The sequence below is a fragment of the Sceloporus occidentalis genome, unplaced genomic scaffold (genome assembly GCF_023333645.1).
Source record: "Sceloporus occidentalis isolate IW3139 unplaced genomic scaffold, rSceOcc1.0.p SCAF_1, whole genome shotgun sequence".
Classification (NCBI taxonomy): domain Eukaryota; kingdom Metazoa; phylum Chordata; class Lepidosauria; order Squamata; family Phrynosomatidae; genus Sceloporus; species Sceloporus occidentalis.
Window position 1 is genome coordinate 21,017,957 of NW_028316981.1, and position 27,341 is coordinate 21,045,297.

At 44.2% G+C, this 27,341-nt stretch overlaps 1 long non-coding RNA gene across 2 annotated transcripts; it reads left to right on the forward strand.

Moving 5' to 3' along the window:
• Window positions 1-27,317, forward strand: LOC149321094 (uncharacterized). 2 transcript variants are annotated; one of them, XR_016280493.1, is made up of 4 exons: window positions 1-99; window positions 5,801-5,914; window positions 24,989-25,067; window positions 26,165-27,317. It is a non-coding gene; the product is annotated as an uncharacterized LOC149321094 (long non-coding RNA). The 2 variants fall into 2 exon arrangements; XR_016280494.1 differs by lacking the exon at window positions 1-99 and adding an exon at window positions 4,471-4,571.
• Window positions 27,318-27,341: the final 24 nt, after the last annotated feature.

Sequence of the window (27,341 nt, forward strand, 5' to 3'; positions counted from 1 at the left end):
GGTGGCGATGGACTGCTGTCGCTTTCTCAGCCCTGCTGCGGCTTTGCTAGACCATCTAGCAAAGACAAAAGGCAACCGAGAGACTATAAGGTCATGAAGGTAAGGCCACTATTTTCCAACAAACATTTTATTGCTTAAATGAGCTGTAACTGCCACGGCCCAGTGCTATGGAATCGTGGGGTTTGTAGTCTGTTGTATCTCGCAAAACTACAAATCCCGGGCAGTTCCATGGCATGGAGCGATTGCAACCAAAGCAATGGGCGCCTGAAGAGCTTCTCTTCCTGGGCCCGAAAAGCTGAGTTTGGTGCCCGAAGGCAGAGAAGGCAGAGAGGCCAAGGCCGGTTGAAAACAAGGCTTCTTCTCACACTTGGGTCTCTCCTTGGAGGTGGACTACAGCTCCCAGAATCCCCCACCAGGGCTTCTGGGAGTTGAAGTCCAAGGTAAGAGGCGGGCCAAAATTTCAGAATTACTGGAATGATGATAATGTATTATTATTATTATTATTATTATTATTATTATTATTATTATTTAAAGTCCCCTTGAGGAGTGCATCTGACTGACCCCGTGTTTTTTTCCTCCTCCACCAAATTTTAAAGATCCCGTGGGAATCGGCTCTTTTAAAAACTGGAGGTCCGTGTTGTGTCGGTTTCTGTGGTGTGTGTTTGCTGCCAAAGGAAGGCTAAACGGGGCCGAAATATCCTCCCTTCCAGATTGGTTTTTTGAATTCGTTTATTGGATAGGCTCCGATCCTGCCTTCCTTTCAATGCCTTGAAGGCATCGTGTGTTATATACGTTGCAGTGCCTTCGCAACAAGCCTTTTCCAAACGATATTTGCAACAATGGGGAGGTTCAATTTTTTATTCGCATTTATGGAACTGGAATTCTTCACTTCACCATTTCCCCCCAGGAAAAAATGAAGTTTCTTTTTTGTTGTTGTTGTCATTCTTGATCGTCGAGTTCTTCAAAGAAACGGGATTATATCTTGCCTCCCTTTTAACACTAGAAAGACAAGACAGATACATGCACCTTTTGGCCATAGAAACCAAAGTAAACCCCTCAGATTGCCGACAAATAAGAATAATATGGAATTTGTTTCCTTAAAGATCCGACTTCTCTTCTTCAGGAAACTGGAACCCGTGTGTAAAATATATACACAAAACGTTTACAAACCAGTTTGATTATCGGCAAATATTTCGCGTGTACCAACTTCGATCTATTTAATGTGACATTTTCAAAATTGGATCGTTATCTCTTCGAAGCCATAATCGGCCGTTTTCAATAGGATCGGTTTATATAAAAAGCAGAGCTTTTGCCGAAATGCAATCCTTTTCAAACATGAAAACCGAGAAAAAGAGAATGTATTGATCATAGTAGTGTTTCAGAAGCAGAGATCTTTCCAAAACGTAATCCTTTTCTCAATTTAGAGAAAAGGGATTTCGTTTACTAACGAAATATAGTTCTTGGTTCAGATTGATCTCTGGATATTCAGTGAATTGAAGCGTTATTTGTATATATGGCCAAACCCAGGAGAAAATGTAACCTTTCTTTCGGCTCCCTTCAGGAGAGAAAAACAACCCGAAAAAAAGAACAGAAGGAATTCCCGTTTGCAAAACGGCTCCACGATATCCGACCCCTGCCATTTTAATGTAATAATACATGTTTTAATAAATGCAATGCATTTAATGCATAGTACACCTTTCCATATTTCAACACACGTTTTCAAATTTACACAATTTGCATACTCCGACGTTTCATGTTCCTAATATAAAAATGACTGATAAGAAATGGTGGAAACCCTCAAAATCTTTTTCCTGGTTCTTTTTCTGGTTGCCACTGCAGGGGATGACCTTGGGGGGGGGGGGCGTTTTTTAAATATAAAAAAGTTGGTGGGTTGATTGAGAGTTCCTGCATGGCAGAATGGGGTTGGACCGGGTGGCCCTTGTAGTCTCTTCCGATTCTACGATTCTATGAAGGAACAAAACCGACCACAGACAACAAATAAGTAGACATTGCGTAGTGGGAATAGTAGAACACAGAGCGCCCCAAATAATCTTAGATTTGACTAAATTTAACAGTTCAGCCTCAGAAGTTTCCGACTTATGGCGACCCTAATCGGATTTTTCTTTTGTGTTTTTGACAAGAAGGCTTCCCTTGCCTCCCTCTGAGGCTGAGACAGTGTGACTTGGCCAAAGTCAGCCATGGTTTTCCATGGTCGAGCGAGGATTCGCACTCTGGTCTCCAGATTCAGCCCTTATTCAGCGCTAAAGCTAATACGCCACTCTGTTAAAGATTCTCTTAAAATTACTTGAATAAATTAGAAGCGTTGCCTTGCAAACGATTAGTTTGCAGACTGCAGTTCTATGGACTTGGAAGTGAGGAGAACTAGAGACTCTGGAGACCAGGGTTCCAACCCCCGCTCAGCCATAGAAACCCATTGGGTCACCCTGGGCAAGAAGTCACACTCTCTCAGCCTCAGAGGAAGGCAAAGGCAGCCTCTTGCCAAGAAAACTCCGCAACAGGTTCGCCTGAGGAGCAGTGGTTCTCAGCCTTTGGTCCTCTAGATTTTTGAGACTTCAATTCCCAGAATTCCTGGGACACCTGGAGGCCGAAAAGGTTGAGAACCACTGCCTTACTTATTAGTGTCCACTTGGAAATGATTTGAAAGAGTATCCAAGAGATTAGTTTTGAGCGATGTTATTTATTCTTGGGGTGGAGACACCTGAAATCAATTTGAAACAGAGAGCAGCCATGTCTAAAAACATCCCATGGCACCTTCATATAGTTTTCTATAGTCCGTTGCCTAAAACATAAAAAGCCATCCGACTGTGTGAGAGTATGAAGCAGAGGTTTAGCAACATGAAGCAGAGGTTTAGCAACATGTTTAGAGGACCTTCTCTTGCATTTTGCAGCGCCGAAAACAGGTAAGTTTTTGTTACAAAACGCCAGGCTATTGCTCTTGTAGTTTAATCTCTTTTTCTTAAAAATAAAATAATAACTTCATATATAATTTTGAAAGGGAAGATATTGATTGCTTTTAAGCAAATTGGAAAGGCCCACCTAAGCTGTGTTCTCTGCCCAAGTTGCAGAAATGGGACCCTCCTTTGTGTTTCCTGTTGTTATATTTTTAAATAGAAGACAGCAATGGCAATGATAATGAAGAAACAGAAAGTCTAAAATTAAATGGGAAGTTGCCTGAATCATAAGCAACCAGTTTCAAAAGTGCAAAACATGCACCGAGGGGGTTTAAAAGCCGTTTTTGTTTATTGGGAGAAAGAGAAGCCACAGTTGCCAGATTATCTTAGTGAAAGTATTTGTGCGCGCATTTGTTGTTATGCGCCTTCAAATCAACTCTAATCCATGGTAGCCTTATCCTAAGGTTTTGCCATTGCTTTTCTCTGAGGCTGAGAGAGTGTGGCTTGCTCAGGGTCCCCCACTGGATTTCCTTGGCTAAACATGGATTTGAACCCTGGTGCCTGGAATCCTAATGCAATACTCAAACGACTCCATGTTGGCTCTCAAATTGCAGCACTGTTGTTCTTCATTACTGAGATGTTCAACTTTGACTTATGGGGGATGAGAGACTTCCTCCAAGTCGCCCTGTTATCAATAGTCCTTGCAAACTCAGAGCCATCCAGCCTTCAGTTTGCACAGGGACACATGGAAGCCCACAAGTAGGGCATGAGTGCACTATAACTACTTACCATATATAACCATTTCTTCCACTTTTAAGGCTGTCCATGATGGTGGCCTCCACTATACCTTGTGGCAGTGAGTTCCACAGTCTAAGTATGAATGACACTTGTCCCTCACATTCAATAGGGTTAGGGGCACAAGACCCCCGTGAATATGGAAACAATGCAAATAACAAAAACACCATGTTTTTACCCCAGAGGAAACTGCTTTAGAAATCTCTAGGTCCTCCAGTGCCACTCTGTGGTCAACATCTGCCAGACACTGACCATATAATTGCGCTGGAGGAGATACAAAGGCCTAGTAGAGTATTCTCTCTAGGAATCTCTAGGTCTTTCAGTGCAACCCATTGGGTGATACCTTGAGCAAGAAATCACACTCTCTCAGCCTCAGAAGATGGTCATGGCAAAGCAATTCTGTACTTTGTGTAAGTTTACACACACACACACACACACACACACCAATTCTTTCATTCCACTTATTAAAGGTTGCAAGTAAAATACCAGTTTGAAGATCCATTGAAGAAGATGGCCAATCTGTGGGTGGGCCTAAGAGGAGAACTACATCTTCGTTGTTGCTGTAAGTGCCTACAAAGTGGAGTGGGAGACACAACTAACCAGTTAAGTAAATAGTTAGTGGCTTCAGCTTAAGGGAGAGCATTCCTTTTCACATCGTAATCAGTGGCATGAAGTAGTTTCTTGATTTCTCTGTGCAAAATAGCTCACTGCGGCTTTGCATCTCATATTTTTTAGCTCATTGCACGAATCCGATTGTCATGGAGCTTGTTGTCAGCCTTCCTGCAAATAGTGAAGAAAGGACAGAAACAGCTCCCAGCAGAGAAATGCCAGATAACGAAGAACGATGGCGAAGAAGCAATGGAAGTATACTAACTCTGTTTCTTTTTGGTTTTTAATAACTAAACTGTGTCTGTTAGTATCAGTTGTAATATGTGAAGTCATTATTTGTATACGAGAAATAAACAGCCTTACCAGAGATCTTATAGTGTCGCTTGGCTGACTGAACAAGGGTTACAGCAGAAGGCTTGGGGGTGGGGACCCTTCAGGGAATGAATATGCAATGAAATGTGGGGATTATTTGGGATGAGGTGTCCATACACCCAGCCATCCTCATACCTGGCCTGAAAATGGTGCCTTGGGAAATGAAAAACAGCCTCCCAAAGAACAGAAGGACTTCTCATTTGCAAGACGGTGCAGATCAGTATCCGACCTATGCCATTTTAATGTAAAATGCATGTTCGGCAATGGCAAACCTCCTCTGAACAAACCTTGCCAACAAAACCCCATCATAGGATCGTCATAAGTCACAAACGACTTGAAGACACAAAACACACACAATGCATATAATGCATATAACACAGTGGTTTCCAGACTTTTGGTTCTCCAGATGTTTTGGACTTCTGCTCCCAGGAGGAGGTCTTAACTATTGGCCAAGCTGGCTACGCCAATAATAATAATAATAATAATAATAATAATAATAATAATAATAAATGTATTTTTATCCCGCCCCTCCGGAAACATACATTCCCACATCCCAGAGTCCCGCCTCCCCTTTAAAATAGAATTAAACTGTTTACAATTAAAAAAAATAACTTAAGAATAATAAACAAATAAGCGAGGAATAACAAAACAGTGATAACCACAGTTTTGAAAGCCGAAGTCCAAAACACTTAGAGGGCTAAAGTTTAGGAACCGCTGAATAATATCCTTCACGTATTTCCAGAACACTGTTTCAGATTTAAATAATTTGGCAACTCCGATATTTCTCTTCCCAAAGGTTGCTGTTGTTGTTATTGTGCTGCTGCTGGTGGTGGTGACGATAATGATGACGGGCAGTGCATCTTTAGGTCAAAACAAATGATTTTAAAATGAAGTTCCTTGTCCCTGCGGAGCACTGTCCGACTTTCCTGTTTGGTTCCTGCCCCATAAGGCTCTCCTTTCAAGTGGGAACAGAAGCCTTTTTTCTTTTCCAGAAGCCCCATAATCTAAGGCACAATCCTAAACATGCCTAAAAACACTTCTTTTTCCTCCTAGTAAATGGGGTGTCAAATTAGATTTACGGCTCTAAAACCTTTTTCTCGCTTTTTCTCCAGTTCCTACTGTCTGGCCGCTTGCCTCTGCAAGGGATGATCTTCAGAAAAAGAGGACGGGGTTTCAATGCAAAATGTCGGTGCATTAAAGGAACAAAGCGAATCGCAGACGAATAAGTAAGCATTGCGGAGCGGGGAGAGTAGAAATCGCCCTAGGGGAAAAAATTGAAACTAATCTCAGTCGTCAATGCAAAGTTGTTTCCGACATATGGAGACCCTAAGGCTATAGGGACTCTTCTATTAGCAAGGGTTTTTTTTTTCTTGGCAAGATTTGTTCAGAGAGGGTTTGCCTTTGCCTTCCTCTGAGGCTGAGAGAGTGCGACTTCTTGCCCAAGGTCTCCCAGTGGGCTTACAAGGCCGAGCGGGGATTCAAACCTTAGTCTCCAGGGCCCAAGGCTTTCTGTGGCTGCTAGTTGTTGTTGTTGTTGTTGTTGTTGTTGTTGTTGTTGTTGTGTGCCTTCAAGTCGTTTCTGACTTATGGAGGCCCCAAAGCCAACCACTCTCTGGGTATTCTGGGACTTCAAAGATCTGCAGAATCAGCGGAGAGATCTCTTGTAGCCCCTTTGAGACTCACTGAAGGAAGGAAGTTGGCAGCATGAGCTTTCCTAGACTTAAGTCTGCTTCCTCAGATGCATTTGGTGGAGTGGAAGCCATGGAAATATACGACATTGGTCTATCGGGGGAAGTAGAGTTAAGTCTAGGAAAGCTCCAGCTGCCAACCTCTTTCTTTCGTTAGCCTCAAAGGGGCTCCAAGAGGCCCCTCTTGTATCCTGAGAGTGTGTGACTCGCCCAGGGTCTCCCAGTGAGTTTCCATGGCTGAGCTGGGATTCGAACCCTGCTCTCCAGAGCCCTCCAACCACTACACCAGGCTGCCAGACGAACAGCAGTCTAAAAATTAGATAAATAAGCATGGGAAAAGCCATAGAAAGCGGAGTTATAGTTATATGTATGCTTCTAGTCCAGTTGCCATGCCCTCATTTTATGAAGTCCATTATTAAAAGTTTCCACTTTTCCTTCCTTTCTGTGGGCGGGCTGCTTCCTTCCTTCCTCCCTTCCTTCCTTCCTCCCTTCCTTCCTTCCTTCCTTCCTTCTGACTGTCTTTCTTTCTTTCTTTCTTTCTTTCTTTCTTCAATTCAAATTATTTAGTTCTTGACTGCAATCCACTTTGCAATCAAAGCGAGGAGAAACTAAATTCGGAAAAGACATTCAGGAAAGAAAGGGGGGGGGAAGAGGGGGAGAGGAGAATGAAAAGAAAAAAGAAGGGATCCAAATAAATGTAAAACAACGGGGTTCTCACCCACCCCAATTTTAGCTGTAAAGAAAAGTTAAATAAAAGCTTCTTTCTTTCCTCCTTCCTTCCTTCTTTTTTCTTTCGGACTGTCTTTATTTATTTATTTATTTATTTATTCCATTTCTTTTCTTCAAATTATTTAGTTCTTGACAGAACGCTAACAATCCACTTTACAGTCAAAGCCAAGAGAAACTACATTCGGAAAAGACGTTCAGGAAAGAAAGAAAGAAAGAAAGAAAGGGAGAGAAACATGAAAAGGGGGGAACAAATGTAAACGAATAGGGCTCTCTCTCACACCCCTATTTTAGCTGTAAAGCAAACTTAAATAAATGAGAAATTTCACTAGGCCCAGGATAGACGGCGGGCAGCCAGAAGGATCGCCCTCTTAATATCCCTTGAATTAGACTCCAAGCAATTCCAGCACTAGAAATCCTTGCCACTACAGATCCCACCGGATAACCTTCCAAGAATGACTACAGACCGCAGCCACCCTTTCTGGCCTCCTTAGATTCCGCATGTTCAATAGCGGTTTCTGTTCGCTCTCTCTGCGGTCTCTGGCCTCCGTCGGAAAAGCCCCGCGGTTCCTTCTAGCGCTGAGATTCCTCGGCCCTATGAAGAGCGATGGGAGTTGTAGTCCGGCAACACCTGGAGGGGGTGGCATGATACCCACCCAGCCACCCACGGGAGATTTCATAGCATTGTGATTATTTTGGAGGGGTGAAAGTGGGCACAGCAGCCTTCCCACCAGGCAAAGGATTCAGGGGGCTAATGGTAGCCCCCAGCCCCTGCTTGGGAGCCACTCTGGCTGGCTTCTCTTGTGCTTTCTCTGTCCAGCCCCCCAGGAACTGTTTTGAACCTAGTCAGGCTGTTCTTATTCCTGGTAGGTATGACTGGGACTTAGTCAAACTGCCCCCCTGTTTCTGGTTACTTTTGTGCTTTTCACTTTGGAGTCGAGCAGGTGAAAAGGGAAGGGAGCATCTTCCCGTAACTTTGTGCTCTGTTGTTATTACACCTAGCATTTTTGAGCTCTGGATAATAATAATAATAATAATAATAATAATAATAATAATAATATGTTTTGGAAGGTATTTCACAAATAACTCAGTCACGACCCTTATATATATATATATATATATATATATATATATATATATATACACACACACACACACACACACACACACACCTTATCTTTTAATATCTTGCAAGGCTTGGTTTTATTGGGGGATGAGGGGGGCTGGTTCAACATCATTATTATTTTAAACTTTGTATGTTTTAAATTTTATATTTGTAATTTTTAATTAAAAAATCTATTTTAATTTTTGTTTTAAGGTGTTTTATCTATGTTGTTAGCCGCCTTGGGGTCCCACTTTGGGAGAAAGGCGGGATAAAAAATAAAATACATAGTTTCCTTGCAAATTAGTGGGCACAGATAGATGGATGGATGGATGGATGGATAGATAGATAGATAGATAGATAGATAGATAGATAGATAGGATAGATAGGAAAGGGCAGCCTTTCATAGTCCTGGAAGGGCTTCTCAAGAGTGTGTTTTTCTTTTATTCGGGTGTTTGTGTTGTGTGTGCCTTCAAGTCCTTTCCAACTTATGGCGACCCAAAGGAGAACCTACCATAAGTGTTTTCTTGGCAAGTTTCTTCAGAGGGGGCTTTGCCATGGCCATCCTCTGAGGCCGAGAGAGTGTGACTTGCCCAAACTCACCCAATAGGTTTACATGGGTTTTCTTGGCGAGATTTGTTCAGAGGAGCTTTGGAAACATAAATGCCATCCTCCCTTTGTCTGAAGGTATCATCAGCAAGGTCCTGCTCATCAGCCAAATGCAGCCTCCTGGTTTGTGGCTGTGGATTTGCCTCAGGACCCTGAGACTATTTTGGGGCCTCAGTACTCTAAAGGCACGAGATCTCCTCTGGTCTAGGAAGCTCAGCAGAGTCAGCCCTGGCTAGTACTTGGATGGGAGACCACCCCCAAGGAATTCCAGCTGCTGTAGGTTATATGTCAGAGGAAGGAGCTGGCAAACTCTCCTTCACAACCATAAGTCCCACCAGGCAGCTTGGAGGCAGAAACACACACGGGACAGAGTTGGGAGAAAGAGAGGGAGACCCTTGTAAAACACAAAAGGGCTCTGACACCCCCCCTCCCTCCATCCTTAGCTGGAAACAAAGCAAAAACAAGCACGAAGTCTTACAAATCGAGCTAGATAATCTTTCCAGATTGAGTAACAACCAGAACCACAATCTCTCATCTCCTTCCGAAGAGGTTTCAGTTTTCCTTCTGCAGTTTTGCAGCTTCATCAGCCCTCCTTCTCCTCTTGCGGAAGCGACTCCGGGCTCTTCTGATCTCTGCTCCAAAACACGCTGCAGGAATAATCCAGTTTGAGACCGCTCTAACTGCCCTGGCTCAATGCCAGGGAATCATGGGAATTGTGGCTCTCTGACAGAGAAGGCTCAACGCCTCACAAAAGTACAGTTCCCAGAATTCCCTGGCGATGAGCCAAGGCAGTTAGAGCGGTCTGGAAATGTTACAGATTCGCAGGTACTAGTAAGAAGACTCCAGACTAGGTCCATGGTTCAGATGACTTTAATGCATGCACTGGCGCAGGGGAATCGGTTTCTACCAAACGGCGCAGCTAACAAAGCAGGGAGCAGCCCTATCTATATAACAATCCAGCAAACAGGAGATGACACTGAGTTTGGCACTCCAAGGACCAGGCTTTCCTTATCAGTCTGTTATTAAGGCTCCCTTGTTCTCCCGAGGAGCCTGGGACCTTGGGCATCCCTGACTCCCTTCTGCATCCCATCATCCCCCAAAAGGCCTCCTTCTAAACTACATATTAGCTCTTACACGCTACCAAGCATTAATGCCAAAGCTTGCTTATTATTATATTATCACAATTTCATGGCCAAGAGGGAAGCCAGCCCTGGTCAACCACAGTGTCCCAGTCCTTACCCAGTGCTCCAACCACTAGGCTTCTCTTCTTATGCCCTGAAGACGATGGGCGTTTGCTGCCCAAAGACAGAGGTTGAAAGCAAGGCCGGTTGAAAGCCAGGCTTCTTCTCACACTTGGATTTCTCCTTGGTTGTGGACTCTAGCTCCCAGAATCCCCCACCAAGGCTTCTGGGAGTTCAAGCCCAAGGCAAGAGGAGGGCCAACATTTCAGAATTCCTGGAATGAGTATTAGTGTTATTATTATCATTATTATTACTACTATTTAATGTCCTCTTGAGAGGGCGAGGACAGGCGAGCATCCCCTGTTTCTTCCTCCTCCACCAAAGTGAAAGATCCCGTCGGAATCGGCTCTTTTCAAAACGGGAGGTCCGTGTTGTGTCGGTTTCTGTGGTATTTTGTTGCCTTCGTAAGAGCAAAACGTGGCTAAAATGTCCTCCCTTCCAGACGGGGTTGTTATTATTATTATTGTTGTTGTTGTTTAATTCGATAGGCTCCGATCCCTCCTTCCTTTCAGTGCCTTGAAGGCGTCATGTTTGTAGGTAGTTGCTGCGTCCCCGCAACAAACCTTGGAACAACCCTTTTCCAAACGATCTTTGCAACAATAGGGAGATTTAATTTTTAACTCGCATTTATGTAGCTGGAACTCTTCGCCTCACCATATATATATATATATATATATATATATATATATGGTGAGGCAAAAAGTTCCAGCTACATAAATGCGAGTTAAAAATTATATATATATTTTGGGGGGAAACTGAAGAATTTTTGTCATTCTTGATCCAAGGGTTCTTAAAAAAACGTGATTATATCTTGCCTCTCTTTCCAGAGGTAACAATAGACAGAATGCACCTTTTTGCCAGAGAAAACCAAGTCAACTCCTCAAACTGGAGACCCTAAGGCCAAAGCCTTGCCTCTACAGATCCCACGGGACAACCTTCCAAGAATGGCTACGGACGGCCTTAGATTTTGCATTGCTCCAGAGCGGCCTCAAAAGCCCTGCAGCTCCTTCTAGCGCTGAGACTCCTCGGTCCTATGAAGAGTGATGGGAGTTGTAGTCCAGCAACACCTGGAGGGGGTGGCATGATGCTCACTCCACCAACATGGAGTGGTCTCAAACCGGACTATTTCTGCTGTGGTGTGTTTTGGACCAGTCAAGGGAAATCAGCAGAGTAGCAGAAACTGTAGTAGCAGTAGCCTTACTCTGCTTCTCCAAAAACTGAGGCTGACTAAAAGTCAACACAAATAGCTTCTAGTTTAAAAATAAAACTTTATGAATGGCTTAAATTGACATATGCATAGAGGCTACACCCTAACCTAGCTAATGAATCATCATCATCATCATCATCATCATCATCATCATCATCAGGGGTAGCCTGTTGGCCATATAGCAAATCCAGTACCATCCAATGATACCTTTATAGGACTAACCGAAATGCACAATTCCATGTTGCAAGCTTTCAAAGTCAGACTGGCTTCTTCATCTGGCAAACAGGAGAAAGAAATGGAAGATGTTGGTCATAGGCCTGCATTTTCTGTTTCTGGTCAGATGGTAGGGAGGACTTATTTGCAGGCAGGATGACACCTCCCCCTTTGGCTGTGATTTGTTTTCCAATTTACAAAGGTATTTATTGCCCCTGCGATTCAATAGGACCAAATGGGATGTTTTAAAGAAAGTAGACAGTGGGATTTGCATGCAGGAAAATCCTATCTATCTGAGGAGGGAGAGCCAGAGAATGCACAGATTTCCCAACAGACTACAAGCCCCATGAGTCTCTAATGGGCAATTCAAGTTTCCCAAGGCTTCGGCCTTTGCTAAGGAAACAAAAATCTCAAACCCAAGCCTGTTGGGGTCTAGCTTTAAATGGATCCAGGTGGCAAATGGCAGTAGCCACTAGGCATCTTGGTCCATGGGGAGCTGTTGTGTCTCAGGGGGCAGCATGCCTTGTCTTGTGGGGCCTGTTTCCTCTGCATTATTCTTTGCCAGAAGCTCTTCTCCTTCAGAAATCCTTAACAAGTGAGCTGGGCTAAGAAACAGGTGCCATTTGAGGTGAGAGAGAGGTTTAAGGGAGGAATGCCAGCCAGAAGCTGGTCTCGGTGGTCCCCAATCATGGGCCTCCAGATGTTGTCAGTCCACAGTTCCAGTAATCCCCAGACATACTGCTAAAGAGTGTGTGTGTGTATATATATATATATATAAAAATATCTCAGGATCCAAGACTGACATTCAGTGTTTTTTTCCAAAAACCCAAGGGACAAGGGAAGCCAGTCTTCCCTCCAAAAGCTAACACACTTCAGTTCAGCTTCTTCATTTGCAGAGGGAAAAGATCCTTCCCAAAAACTGACCCCAGGCGCTCCCCTGCCTCTTTATATTTATATGTCATTTATGCAACACACAGTTCTGCCCCAAATGTAATGCTAAGATTTTGGTCCTATTTAAAAAATGGGATTTTTTTTCTGGAGACATTTCCCGATTTTGCAGTCAGCCATGTTTAACGCATGGATAGCTGCTTTGCAGCCATATAAGCAACAATACCTAAATGATCAATGTGCTATTAATATGTAGAACACAGGTGGGATCTCCATGCTGCAACTACCAGGGATGCTAGATAATGGAAAAAGAAGGAAAAAACTCTGATTTCAACCATTTATTGATCCAATAGACATTCAGGAAACAGTGGGAAGAACGGAAAGTGTAGTTTCAAGCACCAACAGATAACATATGCCAATGGGCATTCAGGGGACCACCCCACTCCTCATTGTTGCTGAAACATTTGCGTCAAAGCGGCTCTTACAGCTTGCCCCTCCTTTCTGCAGTGGGCATCGTACCCTGGTTGATCGCCCTGGATCTCAGGAAGACACATCGTCCCACTACTATTGTCATAACTCTCATGCAAGCAGGCCCCCTGAGTTTCACATATGTTATGCAGCACCACACAGGCAACCACCACAGTTGTGAAGTGCCTCTGCTCCCTCATCTTGAGCCGTGCTCCCAGGCATCCCCAGCGGCTCTTCAGCCTTTCAAAGGCTCTTTTGACCACTCCGTGAGCATGTCTCAAAACAGTGTTGAATTTGTGCTGGCCAGCACCTGTGGCGCTACCTCCATATGGCTTCATCAGCCACTTACGTATGGCGTACCTTCCATCCACTATTATCAACGGCGGTACCTGAACTCCATGTACCATGATGCAGGGATTGCCAGGAACAAATATCTCAGCTTCCATTGCTTGATAAACTAATGAGTCTCTAAATATGAATGCCGTGTGACCGCTGCCAGAGTATCCAGCCTCTATATATGTAAATCTCCCAGTGTGGTCCGTTGCTGCTTGCATTAGTATGGAGTACCCATACTTTTTATTGTAGTACTTCTTGGCACGTTCCCGGGAAGGGCGTATAGGGATATGTATCCAATCCACTGCACCCACACAGTTAGGAAATCCCAACCTCTCGAAGCCATCCATGATCTGTGCGGGAATGGAAACACGAGAAGCACATTACAAATATGCAACATTTGAACATGAAGTGCAGGAGCAAGAAACATGAGGACCACAATTATGGACATGTACGTTTTTCCCAGTCAAGGAGTTATCCGATATGAGGTCATATATGTATTGTCTTCCACAAAGCACAAAGTCATGCTGTCTGCAGGAAAGTGGGATAGAGGCCCATTCGTCATACATACATTAGTTACATTAGTTGGATTGTGGTTATCTACACCCATGCATATACTTATATTTGGTGTATTTGCACACAAACATCCACTTGAAATATATATGGGCAGAGAGATACACACGCACAGGCACATTTACATGGAGTTATACATTGGACATACATATAAAAAGATACAGCAGACAATCCCCAATCTAAAAATATATGTACATATTTACCTAGCAACATGTATTTCCATGCCTATATACATCCATATTGGTGTTAAGATATACCTACAGCTAGATAGGTACATGTCTATATTTGTAAAGACATAGGTCTATCGCTGCATATCTGCCTACTTACTGCCAAGTATACATATGTATATATACATGTATGGAAATCTACACAATGCGCATATGTACAACGGCTATCCATAGCAAGATAAGCATATATCAACATCTAGAGCTAGGCGTTGAGAGCCACTCTGGAGGGATATGGCTGCATGTACAGAAATGTATGCAGCAAGAATATATTAATATGCAAATAGAGAACACGATTCATACACCAAAGTTCATATACCACATAAATGTGGGGCTGTGTATATATGTATAATAATAATAATAATAATAATAATAATAATAATAATAATTTATTTATAGCCCGCCCAATCACAAGGAATCCAGGCGGGTTACAACAGTAAAAATAAAGATAATAAAATAAAATACAATAAATAAATAAAATAAAATAAAATTACAGAGAGCGAAGTGAGTACATTCACAGTTAGGCCTGATGGAAGTTGGGCCTCTCTTTTTCACTCCCTCCCAGGTCTGATGATGATGTCATGGAGGGAGGGCTCTTCTTCTTGAGGCAAGGATTTTATTTTAATTAATTTTAATTTAATTCTTCTCATTAAATTTAAGAGAAGAATTGGTGGACAGAGTGACATAAGTCACAGTAAATGGGGAGTAGAACTAGGTAGGGAAGGCCTGCCGGAAGAGATCCGTTTTAAGAGCCTTCTTAAAGGCTGTAAGAGTAGAAATGTCACGGATCTCCTTCGGCAGGTCATTCCATAGCTTCGGAGCTGCGATGGAAAAGGCCCTCTGGGTGACTGAAGTTAGCCTAGATTTTATTGGCTGAAGTAGATTCTTCCCCGAGGACCTTAGAGTGTGGGACGGACAGTATGGAAGGAGGCGATCTCTTAAGTATTCTGGACCCAAGCCATGTAGGGCTTTGAAGGTAATCACCAACACCTTGTACCTTGCCCGGAAACTAATTGGCAGCCAGTGAAGGGATTTCAAAACCGGTGTTATGTGATCGGTACGACGAGTACCTGTAATTAACCTGGCTGCCATATTTTGTACAAGTTAAAGTTTCTGAACTTGGCACAAGGGTAGCCCCATATACAGCGCATTACAGAAGTCCAATCGAGAGGTGACCAGCGCATGTACAACTGTTTCAAGGTCTCCCTGCTCCAGGAAGGGGCGCAGCTGGCGTATCAGCCGAAGCTGATAACAAGTGCTCCTGATTGTCGCATCTACCTGAGCTGTCAGGTGAAGCGACGAGTCAAGGAGCACCCCTAAGCTGCGGACAGAGTCTTTCAGGGGAAGTGTAACCCCATCCAGAACTGGCTGACATAATTCCATACCTGGGCTTGGGTTTCCTATAATAAGTACCTCTGTCTTACCTGGATTCAGCTTGAGTCGGTTTTCCCTCATCCAGTCCATTACCGCCCCAAGACAGGCATTCAGAGGAGAGATGCCATCCATAGACACTGCATCAGTTTGAGACATAGAGAAATATATTTGGGTGTCATCAGCGTACTGATAACATCCTGCCCCATGTCTCCGGATGATTTTTCCCAGCGGCTTCATGTAAATGTTAAACAGCATAGGAGACAATATTGCACCCTGGGGTACACCAAATTTTATCTCTCTTTTAGAAGAGCAACTGTCTCCTAGCGCCACCATCTGGAATCTGCCTGAAAGGTAGGACCGGAACCACTGTAGAACAGTGCCTCCGATACCTAACTCTCTCAGGCGTTCTAGAAGGATACCATGGTCAATGGTATCGAAGGCCGCTGAGAGGTCTAAGAGCACCAGCAGGGTCACACTTCCCCTGTCAATGCCTAGACGGAGATCATCAACTAAGGCGACCAAGGCCGTCTCAACTCCGTATCCTGCCCTGAATCCGGTTTGAAATGGGTCCAGATAATCAGCTTCATCCAAGACTGCCTGTAGTTGATTGGCGACCGCCCTCTCGATCACCTTGCTCAAGAATGGCAACAACGAGACTGGCCTATAGTTATTTCTATCCAGAGGGTCCAGGGAGGGCTTTTTTAAGAGTGGTCTGACCACTGCCTCCTTAAGACAAGAAGGCAGGGTACCCTCCCTGAAGGATGCATTGATTATATTTTTCAGCATCAGCTTGACTATATCACCCCCCTGGACAGCCAGCCAGGATGGGCAAGGGTCAAGAGGGCAAGTCGTTTTTTTCAGACTACTAAGGAGCTTGTCCACGTCCTCAGTACTTACCGACTCAAATTGATCCAGTCTAACAGTAATGGCGGAGGCGTTGGATGCCTCTCTCATTGCTTCTGACTTAAAGTTGGCATCTAAATCAGCTCTTATCCGAGAGATTTTATCTGTGAAATAATCATTAAAAGAATTACAGTAAGCTATGGTTGACTCTAATAGAGGGTTCTGGGTGGGAGGCAGTTGTGTTAAACTCCTTACCACCCTGAACAGCTCAGCTGGACGAGATTTCACAGATGCGATAGATGCAGAGTAGAAAGATTTTTTGGCTGCATCTATCGCCATTTGATAGGACCGAAGAAAAGTCCTATGAAGTATCTTATCAGATATGAGTTGAGATTTCAGCCAACGCTTCTCTAGTCGTTGTCCAACCCGCTTCATTTGTTTAAGCTCTTCAGTGTACCAAGGGTTACGGTTTTTACTGGGTTGGAAAGGACGCTTGGGAACGATCATGTCTATAGCTCTGGTGATGTTGTTATTCCATAAATTAACCAGAACTTCAACAGAGTCACTGGCACTGCCAACCATAGAACCCCCTAGGGCTTTTTGGAACCTAATGGGTTCCATCAGCCTTCGAGGGCGGACCATTTTAATTGGTCCTCCACCCCTAGAGGGAGGAATAGTAGTCTCCAGACCAACCTTAACCAGGAAATGATCCGTCCATGATAATGCGGAGATACTAGTTATTTCTGCCCATGGATATGCCTGTTCGGTACAGAAGACCACATCAAGAGTATGACCTGCAGAATGCGTGGGCTCAGAGACTATCTGGGAGAGGCCCATGTTTGTCATGAAACCCATGAATTCCCGAGCCGCACCAGTAAGATTAGTCAAATCACCCTTGAGAGGGATGTTGAGGTCGCCCAGGACTAACAGCCTAGGCGATTCCAACATCAGCTCTGAGACTAGTTGTGTCAGCTCAGTTAGGGAGTCTGTTACGTTACGGGGTGGGCGATAGACCAACAGAATCCCCAAACTCTCCCTGGTCTTCAAGCGAAGGTAAATGCATTCAATGTGGTTTAATGCACGGATAGGTATCCTGGTTAAAGTGAGATTGTTTTTATGGATTATGGCTACGCCTCCCCCCTTCCCGCTTCCCCTTATCTGCTCATTGACAGAGTACCTGGCCGGAAGGGCCTGAGCCCAGGTTACAGAGCTATCTGCTCCTAGCCAGGTCTCTGTGATACATGCCAGGTCAGCATTGTGATCTATCAGTAAGTCATAGATGATACGGGATTTATTCTTCATTGACCTGGCATTACATAAGAGCAGGGAAAGGTTTGGCGAATGGTTAGGCATGCTTTCCAGATCTTTTGGGGTAGCAGGGCGAATGGAAGGCGGAATAGATATCAGACATCTATCACGTCTTCTTCTGTAATGACCTTTTGCCCTGCTAATGCCATATCTTCCATTGCCCTGCACAACTTGAATTGCTGCTCCGTTGAAGACATCTAATCCCTCCCCTGAAACATACAATGATGGATATATATCTTGATTGACCTCAAGACTCTCCATCTAACCAGTGTCTCGTAGACCCCTAAATAGTCTGCAATCGATCTATTGTGACTTTTTAAGTAATGACAAAAACTGGGGACAGAGTTCAATGGTCTTGAGACTAGGCAAGTGGAAGGAAGAGCAGAAAAGAGCCTCGCCCAGGCCTGACTGCTTCTGCGCCACCACTGTTGATGGAGAGCCGATGGTGAAGAAGGCGGCAATGGAGTCCCGCCTTGGCCTCCGCTTCAGTTGCGTCGCTCTGGCAACCAGGCAGGTGGAAGGAGGGGTGGAAGAGAGCCTCGCCCAGGCCTGACTGCTTCTGCGCCACCACTGTTGCTGGAGAGCCGATGGTGAAGAAGGCGGCAATGGAGTCCCGCCTTGGCCTCCGCTTCAGTTGCGTCGCTCTGGCAACCAGGCAGGTGGAAGGAGGGGCAGAAGAGAGCCTCGCCCAGGCCTGACTGCTTCTGCGCCACCACTGTTGCTGGAGAGCCGATGGTGAAGAAGGCGGCAATGGAGTCCCGCCTTGGCCTCCGCTTCAGTTGCGTCGCTCTGGCAACCAGGCAGGTGGAAGGAGGGGCGGAAGAGAGCCTCGCCCAGGCCTGACTGCTTCTGCGATTGATGTATACATATATATGTATGTGAATATGTGCTTGTATATGCATATGAAGACCTGCAAATTCACAGTGCGAGAAATGGGGAATCTATATCTACAGAAACATGTAGATAGATATCCACAGAAATATATGGACATATAACCATATATGTGTATGCATATGTATTTATAGATGATGATGATGATGATTATTATTATTTGTATACCACTATTCCAAAACAGATCACAGAGGTTTCCAACATTTAAAATTCCACAAAACAGTGGTTACAACAATATCCCAACAAAGTGCAAACCCACCCTCCATACATACATGAACAGACCAAGACTAGACAAACTATAACAAATTAAAACCATACAATAGCTGGATTGACAATATACATCATCGGAGGGGATTGGAATAACATTGAAGCTCGTGGGGGGAAAGCCTGGAGAAAGAGGAAGGTCTTCAGATTCCTCTTAAATGCGTCTAGGGAGGAGACAGTGCAGAGCTCATTGGGCAGAGAGTTCCAAAGCTGAGGGGCTGAGATCGAGAAAGCCCTTTGAGATGGCACATATTTACAATTAGGAACTGCAAGTAGATGTTTCTCGCCCGATCTGAGAGTGCGGGGCGGATTATATGGGGAGAGGCGGTCCTCCAAGTACCCTGGGCCCAAGCCATTTAGGGCTTTATAGGTTATAACCAACACCTTGTATTGTGCCCGGAAGCGCATCGGCAGCCAATGTAGATCTTGTAGAATAGGTATGGCTGGTCTTGGAACATCCAGTGACCAGCCTTGCTGCCATATTCTGAACCAATTGTAGCTTCCAGGTTTGGTACAAGGGTTGCCCCATGTAGAGCGCATTGCAGAAATCCAACCGAGAGGTTACCAGAGCATGTACCACCGTTTGAAGCCCCCCCCCCCCCCGGTCCAGGTAGGGTCGCAGCTGGCGTATCAGCCGAAGCTGATAACAGGCACCTCTGACCGTCGCATCCACCTGAGATGTTAGGTGGAGGGACGAATCCAGAAGCACCCCCAGACTGCAGACTGAGTCCTTCATGGGGAGCGTGACCTCATTCAGGACAGGTGGAAAAATCTCCTTCCCCGGGCCTGGAGAACCTATCACAAGTACTTCCATTTTCTCTGGATTCAAACTGAGTCTGTTTTCCCTCATCCAGCCCATTACTGACTCCAGACAGGCATCTAGAGGAGAGATGCCATCCCTGGTCACTGCATCAGTCGGAGACACAGAGAAGCATATTTGGGTGTCATCAGCATACTGATAACACCACGCCCCGTGTCTCCGGATGATCTCTCCCAGCGGCTTCATGTAAATGTTAAATAGCATGGGGGACAGAATGGCTCCTTGAGGGACACCAGATGTAAGTGCCGTCTTATCGGAGCACACATCCCCCAGCTGCACCATCTGGAATCTACCCGAAAGGTAGGACCGGAACCACTGGAGTGCAGTGCCCCCAATTCCTAACTCTCTCAGGCGTTCCAGAAGGATACCATGGTCAACGGTATCAAAGGCTGCTGAGATGTCCAAAAGCACTAATAGGGACACGCTCCCCCTGTCCATGCCCAGACAGAGGTTATCGACCAAGGCAACCATGGCAGTCTCAACTCCATAGCCCGCCTGGAAGCCAGTTTGAAATGGGTCCAGAAAATCCGTCTCATCCAAGATCCCTTGAAGCTGGACGGCCACTGCCCTCTCAATCACCTTCCCTAAAAATGGCTGCAGGGAGACAGGCCGATAATTGTTCCGAATTAGGGGGTCAAGGGAGTGGTTTTTTTAACAAAGGTTTTATGACAGCCGTTTTTAAACTGGATGGAAATCGCCCATCCCTGAAGGATGAATTAATTATGCGACGTAACATATCTGATACAGTCGCTCCCCCTTGTGCTGCCAGCCATGAGGGACAGGGATTGAGTGAACATGTCGTCTTCCTAACACTGCAAAGGATCTTGTATATAGATATATTACAGAGCTACATAGATAAATACACATATGTGTATAAGAATATGTGTATAAAGAGATATATACATATATATGCATGTGCACATGTGCATGCATATGAAGAGTGCAGGAAAGGGAAAAGAGAAATGTATAAACATGCACACATATATGCATATGTTGATATACACTCATCCATCCATATTCGCTGGGGTTAGGGGCACAAGTGAATATGGAAAAACTACAAATAACAAAAACATCATGTTTTTACCTGAGAGGACACCTCTCTAGGAATCTCTAGGTCCTCCATGCAACTCTGTGGCCAACGTGCGACAGACACTGACCACAGAACTGCGGTGAAGGCGCTACAAAGGCCTAGTAGAGGATTCTCTCTAGGAGCCTCTAGGTCTTTCAGGGCAACCTTTGGTTAAAATTGAACATAGAGTTTCACTGGAGGACCTAGAGAGAACATATTGGCCAAATCTGTGGATGACCAAATCTGCATGCGCATATATATATAACAAATACATAGATATAGGTTACAGAATATAGAGATAGACATAAATATTGATCTGGATATAGATATAACCATAGAATGCGGTGGCAGATTCCAGATACATGCTCTGCCTTAACTATCCACAGTGGCGCAGTGAAAGGCGCACACCACAGAGTTGCACTGGAGGAGGACCATCATATTCCTAGAGGGGACATATTAATCAGATCTGCAAAAGCCAAAGCCGCAAATATGGAGGGATGAGTGTGTACAAATACACACACACGAATGTCTATATGCATGCATAGATATATAATAAATATATATAGATAGCAGAATATAGATATAGACTGAAGATTCCAGAACCATCTCCAGTGAAAGGCACATACATACCTGGCGATGGTCCCCCATGCGCACCGTCCTCCGGAGGAGCACCCTCTCGAGGGCCTGGGCCACTTGGAGGCAGACCGTGGCTGCCGTGGAGGCCTTCACCTGGAACCGCTGAGCCACCCTCTGGTACCGGAGGGGCCTGGAGAGCCACCAGAGGGCCATGGCCACCTTCTCCTCCGCGGTGAGTGCTCCAGTCGCGGGCAGATGGGGCTTGAGGACGGAGGCCAGGTCCAGCAGGGTCTTCTTGGGCATCCTGAAGTGCCTGACCCAGGCCTCCTCCTCCCAGGACTGGAGTACTTCTCCTGACCACCAGCGCCGGATGCGCAGCGGGGGCTCCGGCGCTGTGGCCCTGAGAGCCAGGACCAGGTTGATCTCTCCTCGCAGGAGCATGCTGAGCGCCTCCTCCACGGAGAGGCCCCTGAGGCCCCTGGCGCTCAGCCACAGGCGCAGGAACCGCAGCATCTTCCGGCGCCTCTGCTGACTCCGGAGCCGCAGCTGTCGGTACCTGGCGAGCATCAGGCCAATGGAGGAGAGCAGGAGCTCCAGGCAGCGCATGGCCGGGGTCCAGGGCATCGCTACAGCCCTGGAACGGAATAGAAGGGGAGAGGACACGCGGAGCCACCGTCCACGTGCGGCTAGCGCTCAGGAGAAACAGGAAGTGCAAGAGTTCCCCGCGCCTTAAAAAGCGCGACTGAGCATGCGCAATGGTGCCAGTTCGAATGGTACAATCCGCATGGTGTCTGCTGATGACGTCACCGTTTGTTTCACAGGGCCTCTGCTTTGCATTTGGAAAGACCGCGAGGGGACGCTATTTACACGTGCTTTCGCCAATTTCCTCACTTGGAGGGGGCTCCCAGAATCCACCCCTCCAACAGGGCTTCTGGGAGTTGGAGTCCAAGCCGACAGGCAGACCAACATCTGAGAGACTCAATGGGATGGTGGTGGTGGTGATGGTGGTGGTGTTAATGGTTAGACTGGCTTGGGATGTTCTTTCATTTTTTAAAATGTTTCATACAGTTTTTAAAAAAATGTTTTTTATTATTTTAATATTTATGTATTTTAACACTGTAATAATTCAATTCCTTTTTAATGCACCTTTTGTTCTAGGTCTTTAATTGTATTGTTCTTTTAATACTGCGAAGCCACTCTGAGCCCCAGTTCTGGAGAAAGAGCAGATACTAATAACAACAACAACAGCAACAACAACAACAAAATTATTATTCTATTATACACACACACACACATATATATAATATATAATATTATATGTATATATGTATATATTAATATTTATATATTAATATATATAATATATATAATAATATAATTATATATTATATATATTATATATTGTAATAATACATATATATATAATATTACAATATAAATAATATAATATATAGTAGTATTGTTATATGTATATTAATGTATGTGTATATATATATATATATATAAAATTCGATCTATAATATTATAATCTATTATACTGTATATATATATTATTATAATATATATAATTATGTTAATATCATTATATATATATAAACATATAATATATATAATGATATTAACATCATTATACATATATATATATATAACATTATAATATATATGTGTATATATAACTATATTATATAATATAGTTATATATATATTATCTATCTATCTATCTATCTATCTATCTATCTATCTAATTCAAAATATTATATTATATTATTGTTATATATTATTGATTTGTATAATGTTTAATGCTGTAAGCCACCCTCGATTGTGTGAGTGCAGATGGGGCGGGACATAAATAATTTATTATTATTATTATTATTATTATTATTAAATATATAATAGAATATAATGTGTAATACATATTATTGTTGTTGTTGTTATTCCAGTGATTCTCAAATATTTTTCTTCCTTTTGGCTTGGACTCCAACTTATTGTTATTATTATCATTATCATTACTGTTGTTGTTGTTAAAAGTCCTCTGTGTTTTTTCCTCCTCCAAAAATGTTTAAAGATCCCTTAGGAATTGGTTCTTTTGAAAAGAAGAGCTTCGTTTTGTATCGATTTCTGTGGCGTGTGTTTATTGGCAAAGGAAGGGCTAGAGCTGGCTGAAAAGTCCTGCCTTCCAGATGGAGTTTAGGGTTGCCATAAGGCAGGACCTCCAAACTGGGACAAATGTAGGACAAATGTAGGGCCACATTTTCAAATGTAGGACACGATTTTTAAAAAATGGAGGACACATGAAAAAAATGATTTTTTTTTTAAAATGTTAATATAAATGCATGTTTCTTAGGCATGCTCAAAATGGAGGACATTTTGGCATTATTCCTAGACAGAAGGCTGAAATGTACTTTCTGGCCAAACACCCCCCCCCCCCCAATTCTACAAGAACATTTCCCACTCCCAAGCAGGCATAGCATTTGCAAGACCACAGGCAGTCCCTTGTGCCACTGCAAACTACATTTCCCACTCCCAAGTAGGCATAGCATTTGCAAGATCACAGGCAGTCCCTTGTGCCATTGCAAACTACATTTCCCACTCCCAAGCCTTCTTAGCAATTCCCCCCTTCCTCCTTTTCCTTGCCCCCTCCAACCCCCCCAAACCCCTCTCCCCCTCTTTTTCCCAGGTATGTCTCAACTTAGGAGGGATTTATGGGACAGATCCAAAGCCTTTTTTCTTTTCTAATGGGGGCAAAGCCTTGAGAAGCCCTGGACCCCTGAGAAGAAGAGGAGGGGGGCTTAGAGAGAGGAAGAAAGAGAAAAAGATGCAGAGGGGGAAGCAAGGAAGAAAAAGGAGAGGAGGAAGAGGAGGGGAAGAGGAGGAGAAGAAAAAAAAATGGAATAACAAGAAGAAGAGAAGGAGGGGAAAGAGAAAGAGGGGAAGAACAAAAAGCAACTTGCCTGCAAAGCCCTCTCCGCTTGGAATTTGGAGCATCATGCCCAAATAAGGAAGCAGAGGGCTGGCCAATAGAGGCAGGGCAGTGCAGCAGACCCCGCCCCTGCTGGTTTCAGTCGTCCTCCTGCTGCTCCAGCCAAGCTGCACAGGCAGCACTCTATAGAAGGCAGGCAGCAGCCCTGGGAGCTCAGAGTTGGGCAGCCACCCAGGAATGGGCGCGGGGGCAGGACGGGACCGGGCACGCCCCCCAGGGGCGGGAAAGTCCCGCCCACCACCGTGAAATGGCAACCCTAAGTATGGCATAGTGGTTTCAGTGCTGGACTACAACTCTGGAGACCAGGGGTCGATTCCTGCTCAGCCATGAAACCCATTAGGTGATCTTGGGCAAGTCACGTGCCTTTAGCATTCAGGGGAAGGCAATGGCAAACTTCTGAACAAAACCCCATGATAGGGTCACCTTAGGTTTGCCATAAGTTGGAAGGCACAGAACAACAAAAACCCCAAGCAACTGTGATCTGAAGGGGGTATAACCATCTGCAGAAGAGTTAGGACACCAGTCAGCTGGAGCAATGAACCACCCAGTAACAGAACCTTCATCTGGACTGAGTCCATTTTTTTTTAAATAGAAGAAAATATGAAAACTACAACTCTGAAGACCAGGGCCCAAATACCTACCCAGCCATGGAAATCCACTGGGTGACTTGGGGCAAGTCACACTTTCTCAGCCTTAGAGGAAGGCGGAGGGCAAATCCCCTCTGAATAAATCTTGCCAAGAAAACCCCATAATAGGTTTTCCTTAGGGTTGCCATAAGATCGAAATGACTTGAAGGCACACAACAGCAAATAAAAACTAACAAATACATTCTGCTGTAAGCTTTCTGAGGTGTGGTTGCTTTTCCATGTGATCATAGCACTTTCACTTTTCATTTTCCAACAGACCCCTGTGCTGCCCCCTACAATCACAGACCAAATCCGGCTGTGGGAGCTGGAGCGGGACAGACTGCGCTTCTCTGAGGGTGAGCATATGGGCAGGAAAGGGGGATCAATACTGAAAAATGCATTATGCCATAGGCATTTTGAGGGATTGTTGCTTTGCCCTGTATTCATAGCACTTTTGTTATAGATACATCAATATCCTAGTGAGGAGGTTGGGATGGGAAGAATATTTGCTATTATTTGTTTCTTGGCATGCATGTGTGTGTGTGTATATACTTTAATCTCTCCCCTTGGGCGACCCATTTTTCATACACCCAAACACATGTATTTCTGTACAGAATAGTTTCCTGAAACACTTTGGGATGGGCAAATACCTGGCACAAACTGCACTGAAATATTTGTCTTTTCTGCAGAGGGGAATGAACTGGGAATTTTTTTGTCCTCACTTATGAGAAATAGAAGATGGTTTACAGCCGAGTGGTGTTTTGCCAGATCCTTTCCTCTTTTCTTGACTGATACCCCTTTCTTCTCATCTTTGTCTTTGTTCTTTGTCTTGTTTGCCTCTTCTATCTGCAGCTGTCCATCGGTTATTTCTCTTTTTTCCTTCTCTTCTCTAATCTTCTACTGCAGTGATTCCCAGACTTTAGTCCTCCAGGTGTTTTGGACTTCAACTCCCAGAAGTCCCAACTAACTTGGCCAACCATCAGGAATTCTAGGAGCTGAAGTCCAAAACATCTGAAGGGCCAATGTTTGGGAATCACTAGTCTACTGCCTTTGGTCTTTTTTAAACACATGTTTAAAAACACATGCGTGTGTGTGTCTGTTTATACTTTCTCCAAACTCTCCTCTTGGCCGACGCAAACTTGGTGCATATTCCTCTACGCTTTATAACCACCTGGCTTAAAAGTGTCTTTCATTTCATCTCTCACCCCATCATACACTCCTTAAATTCTTCTTTTTTCTGCATTGCTTCTCTTTTCTCTTGCTGTAATTGTGGTCTTTTCTTTATATCCCACCTCTCCCATTCTTGGTTCTCTCCATGCTGCCTTTGAGCCATGGCTTTCCCTTTCTCATGCCCATCTATGCTTGTGTACTTTTCTTCTTCCTGGCTCACTTCCTCTTGAGTTTCCCTCCACCACCACCCTCTCAACTGTGTTTTTACTCTCCTCTTTCCCAGGTGTTCTCTATAACCAGTTCCTGTCCCAGGTGGATTTTGAGCTGTTGCGTGATCATGCGAGGGAACTTGGGGTGCTTGTTTTTGAGAACCCTTCCAAGCGTCTCATGGTGGTGACACCTGCTGGTCACTCAGATGTCAAACGCTTCTGGAAGCGGCAGAAACACAGTTCCTGAGGGCAGTTGCTACCTTCAAGATTGATGCTAAAAGCTTGAGATGGTGAAGAAGTGGTTATATCATTTTGCCCAATAACTCTGGATGGCTAACAGAGACATGGAAATAAAGAAGAAGTCTTAACTGATTACTTCTCTTCAGCCAAAAAGAAGTTAAGAATAATGTGAAAGCCCTCTGGGGGTGTTCCAGTAAGAGAGCGGTTAAATTCTTTTTTGTCTTCTGGAAATTCTCTCGGAAAGGAAAGGAACATGAGTGAATGTGCACAAACTTTCAGAAAATTTGAAATGGGTAAATGACACAAATGGATTCCTCTTCTAGATGTACCTTCTTGGGATCAGTGAATGGCTTGAACAGAAGATAATGCTGGATTATTACAAATGCTTATCCACTTGTGTGGATAGGAGTCTGTTGACTCTTGGTGTATGAGAGGCATGTGAGAATAATAATAATTTTTCAAAATATTGATGAACAGTGACATCTGTACTTTTCTCCTCCAGATATTAATAGTGATGTGTGTTTGAGGGGAAGGATAATGGGGAAGAGTTGTTTGGACAGTTTCTTTTTTTGGACTACCATTTCTACAATCCCTCAGATAGCATGGCCAAGTGTATGCTGAGATTCTGGGAGCTGTAGTCCAAAAAAGTAATTTTTCCACAAGCTCCCTTTCACTGTGTATAGTGGATCACAAGAGAAATGAAGCAGAACTTTAAGAAAAGTGTGGCCCTATCCTTTTCTCTTGAGGGTAAGAATGAAGCCTCAGCAATGGATGAGGGCTGTATTAAGGGCAAAAGGGAACTTCAGTGGGATCAAATGTATCAGGGAGACTGAGTAAGTGGCCACCGAGGAGCAAAAGGAAATAGTCTTCATTCCCACAATGCTATTTTTTAAAAAATGAGTGTTTATGGGCAAGGGTCCCAGTCCAGTGTTAGCATCATGCATTTACTTTTCTTGCTCCAAAAAGAAATGGAAATTAAATTTAGAAATTAAGACCACTTAATGAAGCAAT